This window comes from Phymastichus coffea, unplaced genomic scaffold, assembly GCF_024137745.1.
Source record: "Phymastichus coffea isolate CEN01 unplaced genomic scaffold, Cenicafe_Pcof_1.1 PCOF00030, whole genome shotgun sequence".
Lineage (NCBI taxonomy): Eukaryota > Metazoa > Arthropoda > Insecta > Hymenoptera > Eulophidae > Phymastichus > Phymastichus coffea.
The window spans coordinates 2,821,222-2,830,338 of NW_026706841.1; the positions used below are offsets into that span (position 1 = coordinate 2,821,222).

The 9,117-nt window shown below is 34.9% G+C and overlaps 1 pseudogene; it reads right to left on the bottom strand.

Annotated features, from left to right (window-relative positions):
* Nucleotides 1-2,527: 2,527 nt before the first annotated feature.
* LOC131663054 (uncharacterized) lies at nucleotides 2,528-8,870 on the bottom strand (annotated as a pseudogene).
* Nucleotides 8,871-9,117: the final 247 nt, after the last annotated feature.

Genomic DNA, 9,117 nt, shown 5'->3' on the forward strand with positions numbered 1-9,117 from the left:
AGTGCCGCAAACTTCTGACTGCCCGAATTGGTCGAGGCATGAGCTTTGGAGGAGCGGCGGACAGCAGCCATACTCGTATAGCACGGTCGAAACGCGTCAACGCAGGGAAGCCTTCCTTCGAGATCGGGAAGAGTCGTCGGTCACACACGCGGATGACGGTGACAGACGAGGTGTATCCGGGCACTAGGTCTGAACCTAAGCGCTACGACCATCCTCGCGACCTCGCCCTCGAGGTTTCCCCCCCAAGAATCAGGCATTGACGCCCACGTTTTTTTTTTCTCTTCTCGTTTTCTTTTATCACGCGTTATTATTAGATTTGCGATCCGCGCGAGCAGAGAGAGTCGTGGTAAGCTACATTCCACCCAGAGCTTCTAGTGTATAAGATGTCGAAAAAATAAATAAATAAAACATATTTTTTACCACTACGATGTCTTGATTCTTCTTTATCAATTAATTCTCCTTACTTGGTGGAGAGAGACAGGTTTTTCGACCTGGTACGCCCTGCTACCCAGCTCTGGGGAAGGGGCATATAACGAGCGGCCAGACCCTCGTTATGTCTCTCTCTCCCCACACATAATTATAATTATTTATATATATATATTTGTCATATAACTATTTCACATGTATGACAGCCAAAGGTAAGTCAGAGAGAGCGCTAATAGAGGGCGAGCTAGAGAGAGAGAATTCGGGAGGCCGGCGCGACGCGCGCGACTAGGAGAGTGGGGCAGGAAAAAGCCCCGCGATAAGAACTCTCTCTTGTACCGGCGACTTCGAAGCACGTGGACGTGTGACGAGCAAATATACGCGCTTGCGACCTTTTGTGATCAGCGACTTTTCCGTGGTGTTTCTGGCGAGTACGCGAGTGCCTACTCGGTGCGAGGTTTGGTTTCGAGAGTGCCCCAGTGTTTTTTTGGCAAGCTATTTCCAGCGACTACGCGTGCGAGCCTTCAAAGCCGCCCGCCTTTTGACCGCATTCGAGTTGCGTACTGCGCGTCCTCGCAGACCACGTGCGAGGCCGAGAACACCGTCTCCAGGGCTGACTCCGAGACGTCATTGTAAGTACCACCTCGAATACGTGTCTCTCTCGCTAGCTTTTCGTCGCTCTCTCTCCCGCTTACGCTGCGTATTAGCTTTATACTATTCTCTGTAGTAAACTCAATGCTGCTCGTACGAGGTGTGATCAAAAAGTAAGGTGAATTTTTATTTTTCTCAAAAAATATTTATTTATTCATCAATTTTTATTTTATCTCCTTCAAAGTAATCACCCTCGGATATAATGCACTTGTGCCAACGCTTGTTCCAATCCTCAAAGCATTTCAAAAAATCATTTTTTGTGATCTTGTTTAGTTCATCCTTCGATGCCGCCTTTATCTCCTCAATCGTGGCAAAACGCCGTCCTTTCATGGGCCTCTTCAGTTTTGGAAACAAGAAGAAGTCACAGGGGGCCAGATCTGGGGAATTCGGTGCCTGTAGCATCGTTACTGTGTTGGTTTTAGCCAAAAATTCGCGCACAAGCAACGATGTGTGAGCAGGGGCGTTATCATGGTGCAAAAGCCAATTTTTATTTTTCCACAAATTCGGACGTTTCTGGCGGATTGCTTCGCGCAAATTGCGCATAACTTGCAGGTAATATTCCTTATTTACTGTTCTACCCTGTGGCAAGAACTCATGATTCACCACGCCCCTGCAGTCAAAGAAAACTGTAAGCAAAACCTTTACATTTGATCGAACTTGGCGTGCTTTTTTTGGTCTTGGTGATCCAGAATGCCTCCACTGGGACGATTGAGTCTTAGTCTCGACGTCATAACCGTATACCCATGTTTCGTCACCTGTTATAACCCGCGTCAAAACCCCGTTATAATATGTGTGTGTGTGTGTAAAGAGGAACATCTGAAAGCTTGTATGAGCGAAAAACTTTCGCCTATTTGAAATGGTAAAAATTATCATCTAAAGTAATGTCGAATGAAAGGGTTGAAAAAGATATTAATGGTTTGTCAAATATTCTTTATCATTTTCTACCACTATATACACCTCAAATAACAATTGAAAAAACGTCCGAGGACGCAGTGAAATTTATTTTTAGCGTGTTAATAATGCGACGTATATTTGAGATGTTAACAGATTTTTTTTCAATCGATTTATTCAGTACATACTGATGCATGATCATTATATATTGATGTTAATTAAATTAAATTAAAATAATTTGAACTGTCTTTTGAATGAGAATTGGAATTGACTTCAAGGGTATTTACACGAGTATAATTTTTGTATAATGATTTATTTACACGTCGATATCGTACCTTCACAAACAATATTATTTATATATATGGTAGCGTGACTGGCTACGTGTTGGCTCGTTTTAGCTTATAATAATTTGACTACGAGAGAAATCAGCCTGAAGAGGTCAGCAAATGTGCTGATGAAACGTTACTGAATATAATTAAAATTAATTGGATTTCCATCTCTCACTATTTCCCTTCTTTCCATCATTACAAAATTTATCATTGAAATAAACAATATTATTTAATTATCGGCGATTCACTATTAACTTATTCGCAAATTTGTTTTCTTTTCCTATACGTTGTTTTTTCGCGGCAGGTTTTACTTCAACTTCGATACTGGAACGGTTATATTTTCTTTTTCTTGTGTTTTTCGTAGCGTTCTTGGTTTTAATTTTATCAGGTTGTTTTACGATGCCAACACTATTCGTTTCTGTCGCAGGAACATTCGAGAGCTTTGAAAGCTTTCTTCTTTCTCTTGTCATTTCTTTCTCAATATTGTCATTCTTGTTAGATTGCTTCGAGACAAAAAACATTCGTGCCGTCAAGAAGAAAGCAACAATTTTATGAGTGAATGCAGTATTGTGCTCTTTACAGCCAAGTAATGGAAGTGGTGGTATTTCTGCCAATTTTGCGGTAACGTCGTATAATAATTCCGCATAAATGATCTGCTGATCATTGATAACTGTCGAAATAGCTCTTTCTAAAATATTAATTAAATTAATAAGCTGTATAGAAGGCTGCATTAAACCACCTCTATTTCTGATTTGTATGAGCTTGTAAGAATTTGGGACGAGCTCTTTGTTGTCGAGATATAGTGTTGTGGACAAACTGAACAAACTAGACGACGCTTTTTACCGTTAGTGTCTACTTCCATTATATTGGCACATCGAGCTGATTTTCTTGCCACATATCCAGCTACGTATGCAATTACGTATTGAGAGGTAGTAAATTTCATATAATCACGCTCTTCGAACTTGACAGCAACCTTCTTAAATTGATCCATACCCACTTCTCTGTCCAGTAATGTGTCAATTAGTTCATCCCATTGTTGTTTTTTTTCTACGTCATTAATATCTGTAGCATCTGTTATTGAAGTTGTGATGTTCGTATCACTTATAAATAAAAATAATTCGAACTCTTGTAATGTAGCTAATGAGTAAGAATTTGTTTCCGATGATTTTACTCTAATTTCAAGATAATAAATAAATGAAACAAATATAATCATTAAGTAAATCAAATATATATAAGTAATTGCAAAATATTGAGGAAAGTCAGACAATGCCCTAGTTTCTTATGGTGCGAGTTGTCCCATAAGCAGAGCTAAAGTCTTTCTTTGATAGGATATAATTCGGGCTAAGTTTCTTATAGCGCGAGATGTTCTATAAGTCGAGCTCAAATTATAAGGAAAGGTTAGTCTTGCTTAGTAAATCACAATGAGAGAAAGAACTTAGGTGTTATTCCAAGTTTATTCAGACTCATGCGCTCACTTTGCAAGGCTAGAAGTGAATGAATCTAGCCTGTGCAAAGGTGGGACTATTTATACACAGATTGTCCCGCTTATTATTGCAGGAGAGATTTCATCGAAAATTCGAGAGACATTCGCGAATTTTGAGAAATGGTTTTTCTTAATTTACAAGTAAATAGCCATTAATATTAAGTTTTTAACACGTGTAAATTTTACAGAATTAGTTATTTGTTGATTTTATACAATATACAATTATCGCCAATAGTGTCGTCAAAAGTTATTAACTAATAAAGTTAATTAACGTGATATTACATTATTTACAATAGAAAATTGTTAAAATTTCATATAACCTTAAAGTTGATTAATTTTGGAAGTATTTTCCAAAATTAATTATTTAAATTAATTAATAACATTTGAATTATGACTAATTTTTCATATTTGCAACGGTTTTCTTCTAATCTTAATATGCGATTATTAGATTAATTATCTAAGATTTCTAAATCATAAAATTGTCATTATCAAGTATTAACTTAATATTTTCGTTCTATATATAGCTTATTGTTTAAATAAATTATTATTTGTTTATTTATTAATAACAGTTGTTATTTAGCTGTTATTAATGAAACCAATTCTTACTCATGTTCTATGCTTATTCATTTTACATATAAATTATTTATATTTTTCTAATATTTCATATGTTAATAAATAAATTAACTTTACATATCGATATTCATTATAAATTTATAATTAAATGAGATATTGTGAATCTGTATGTTAAAATCTATATAGTTGATACTTTGTTATATTCAAATTATCTATGATTAACATATTTTTCTCAATATTATGGTTCAGTATATCTATGTCTATTATTTGTGACGTCACGCTATTTGTTTTGACTAAACTCTTATTTGTATACAGTCGCGTAAACAGTGAGGTAGCGCCGCTTAATGTATTGTTTTGACTAACAGATAAATACGTTAGACTAGTAGCAGTCATTTAATAAACAGCTCATAAATAGGACCGTTACAAAGTTAAGCTTTTCATAAGAGCACTGCCCGTAACGTTTGATCCTTTCGGTGGTTTGAATAACGAGTAAGTTGAAACAAGCCTGTAAGTTTGTATAAACAGCGCCGAATCGAGATGGTCATTTGAACCGCAATAATTACGCATCATACCGAAAAATCGCTGTGAATAAAATATTTTTATGAGATTAATGTAATATGCAACGGTAGTCGATTTAATTAATCGAACCGTTCGCGATTCTGCTTCTCGCGCGTTAGTTCTAACAGTTAAGAGAGAGAGGGGGAGCGCTATCTTTTGAATAGGCAGTTACGCCTCAGCTGTGAACGTGAATTTACCGCCAATTTGTATTGCACTTTATTTTCGCCGAATAATTAGTTTTCTGGGACAATTTCGTGCGTGAGTGCAACGGTATTCTCAAGATAAAAAGCAGCAGCAAGTAGCAGTGCAGAAGCAGCAGATTGTAGCTAAATGGAAGCAGTACAAGGCAGCGCAGCTGATAATCAAGGGGCAGCGGCAGTTGATATTTTTGCAACAACAATTACGGCTGATCACCGTAATTGCACCGCATGGTAGGTGCACCTTCCGTCATTATAAGCGATACAAAATACATTCGGTATTTTGTCTATTCGTGATAGCGTTATTTTTTGTATTCGCGTCGAGCGTTAGTTCGCGGTATAATTCGAATCTACTCTCTCTCTCTCTTTCACCGAATATAACTAATTGTAAAATCTTATTCGCGTGCGGTAGTCTTTCGGCCTTACAAAGACTGTAGTAATTTTTATTAATTAGAGTCTGTTAAATTTATTCGCCGTTTTCGTAATTTAATTTTCCTAGTAGCTTAAGTAATTGAAAAAGGCTTAGGTTTTGATCCAATTACATCTAGGGGATTAAGAAGATTAGGAGTAAAGTCGCTCACACTTAAAACTCAACGAGTGTCACAAAACACGTGACTTAAAGTGAGTTCAACTCCGTTTAATAGAAGACAACTAGGGTAAATCATCTGACGTTAAGGCGAATACACGTACTATCATACGTGTTTAACGGAGCGGCGGTTTGTTCTGCATCGTGGGAATTTGTTCTTAAATAAATTTTCCATTTTTCAGATAACCCCCCCGTTACAAATAATAATACCATTTTTTATGTTACTTATACGATAGTAATTGGTCGATCTCAAAAATTTTAAATGTGACTACGTCAACAAATATTAAATAATGATACAATTTTATGAAATATAAAACTATTAATTATATTTTAGCACAATTGTAAAAATATACGAGCATTAGAGAGCGAGGTTATCTTCGCTAGTAATTCATGAATTTATTATAGGTATGTCGATAATCTAAGGCTCATTTAGAATTTTCGTTTCATTGTTAAATAAAAAAAGAAAAAAGGTAGGATCGATGCACGCGCTTGGAAATTACCAGGCTTATATAAATAATGCAGACAATCTAAATAAAAGTTAGACATTCGTGAAGAATATTATATCTAAAATATTTAGACTTAACGTACTTCCAAACTGTCTTGATTTAAACGAGCTGTCATCAAGTATTTGAAACCACAGGTGTTGACAAGGAAATTACATATTTTTAAAGTTGCTTTCAAAGATATGTTCAAACCATAGCATGTACTTGGAGGCATGAACTCCATATTCTAATCTTTAGCTTTTTGTTCCCACTTTTCAAGATAAACAATGAAATCTTCAACAATCTAAAATTATAATATTAATAAAAAATGCAATGTAATATAAATTTATTTCGTAATAATCAATCAAATAATAATATAATTTACCTTATACAAAGCATTCCCTATCTTCATATTATCAATTGGAGTTCGGCAATTCATAGCTTTTATTAAACTTTTCACCCTATTACAGAATTTAATAGTCCCATCGCAATCACTCAAACCAGGATTATTGTCTTTCAAAACGGTCATTGCATCGCCAGCTCCAAAGAACTATATAAGCAACAATAATTTTCTCCGCTTAAGATTGCAAAATTCAATTAAAAAAATTAGAGTTACAAAGCGCATACTATTCACTGAAGTTATACATTACTTGAAATGCCATCGCCACGTTCATTTTTTGATAGTACTGTGGTCTGATATGCTCTTCTCTGATTTTGTAATTAACTTCCATATTGTAACTTTTCGGATTTTCCACTTCAAGCAACGAATATCAATGATTTAAGGTTACTAGCCCATCAGGTATCTCCATTAAATTTAAAAAATAACAAATCATTTTACTGACATAATATTTTATTATAAGTTTGAATAAAACATAGCGTGAGGATTCGAGCAAGTTTGAGCTAAGTAAATTAAATTATAATGAAATAATATTTAAGAAGACAATAGGTGTAAACGAAGTTTTAATGAGCGAACTTTCCTAATAACGAAATATAAATTGATATTTGCACGACAGCTCATGATGATAATCATGAGAATCTTTTATTGTACCGTAAATTAATAAGATAAATTATATTCATAACTCAAAAGCTCGATTAGTCACATGTAATTAAATGGCGATCTGGCAAGCTCCTACTGCAGTCGAAGCTTTCAAACGAGATTTTGAAATAAGCAAAAATTGTAGCAAAAGTAAAGCGTATATTAATACACAAAATATCTTTCCCAAATGTTATCTTAGCGTCCCTGCTTTGAAAAAAAGTTGCGCAAACATTTTATCAAATGTGGAAAATCCGATAAAAACCATAATCGCCGCATGGAATCAGGATCAGTCTCAGCTACGTGAGGAATACTTATATTCTCCTCATTTACACCAAACTGTTCTCACATATTTTGATTCCACGATGCACCGTCGCTCGTGACCGCATCAACTTTTAGTCCAGCTTTTTCAGCCAATATAATACGAGTACATTCCAGCAATATGTGATGCAAAACTGTTCCAGTTGCGCTACCTTTGCTTAAGAAGCATCCTAATGCTTGTACCCATTTCCCTTTAAAAGGTTGAAACATAATCACCAACGCGTGATCACCTTTAACTCCTTGTTGGTGTTTGGGAGTATACTTGCCAAGATTAGTGAAGCCTTCGAATTGTAAATTTTGCCTATTAAAACGATAGTGATTTTGCAAGCTTCATCTCATCTACAAGAATAACTCCTGCAAACGAAATATAGTTAATAAATAAATTATCATCTACCGTATTACAAGTATAAAATATTCCAGTAACAGTGTCGTGAAATTTTTTCGTTTATACAGACAATAGTTGTAAAAATAGCAAACCATTGCCTTATTAAAGAAATCACCTCAACAAGTTTCACATGACAGCCATGGTAAACCCGTTGCCCCAAAACTCTGTTGCGCTACTTGATTTTATATACGATGTCAGGTTATATTACAAAATAAATGTAGAGAGTCGAATTAGTCATGCGCAATTATTGATAAAAAGCAATTTGGTATTCGAAAATGTTTGACGGGTTTACATTCATGTTATTAATAACAAACGAACACTAACTTTGGTTATTCTGTCTCAAAGAATAAAAAAGGTGTGTATTTCAAATTTGGAGTAATTTCTTGACGATTCAAATAAAAGACTCTTTTGTTTAATATATTGCTTCAATTAGTTAGTTAATAAAAAGAATTTGTAAAATGGTTACAATATTTTTCACGTTAAATAATAATTCATTGGAAAGAAACGTTAGTGGTTTATTGCACTAGTGCTAATTGACGATTTTGTCGTGAAAAGAAGGAAAATATCACCTAAATGCTCGATAATTTAGCTATCGATAAACGACATACCAAAAGACATTTTCGTACTATTTACATAGAGTTATGTGATTATGAGAATAATGAATTTATAATTGTTAACCCAGGACATCATTGGAATTCATGCTTTCAGTTTTCGTTTTTAAAATGTTGAAAGTGCTTTGGTCCAAACCGTATGCTCCTTTCATTCGCTTCATGTAACGACTAAGTGTTATTAATAATGGTAGGATAAGTATCTAACGTGATCGCAAGTGATGGTAAGTTTTCTTCCTTTTTATTCGAAGCATCAAATACTCATAGATACACTGTGTCGAATATCTTATGCCTTTACTACCTTTGACCTTCGATGCAGTCACGTATGCTTGTATATTTAATCGTTGATTTTCCGGAAACTTCTCGCTAATTTTTATAGCCGCCTCCTCTGACGTCTTGGTACATTCATTTTGAATTTGCATAATTTTCCTTTCAACCTAACAATCTAACATGATATTTATAATGATAAATTAAACTTGCGATTAAATAAGTAGCATGATGAAGATAATCATATAATTGATAATCTTAAAGATTTCAGTTATGTCCAAACACTATCGTATACATCTCTCTTTTGTTACCGTATGTCACGGTCAATAA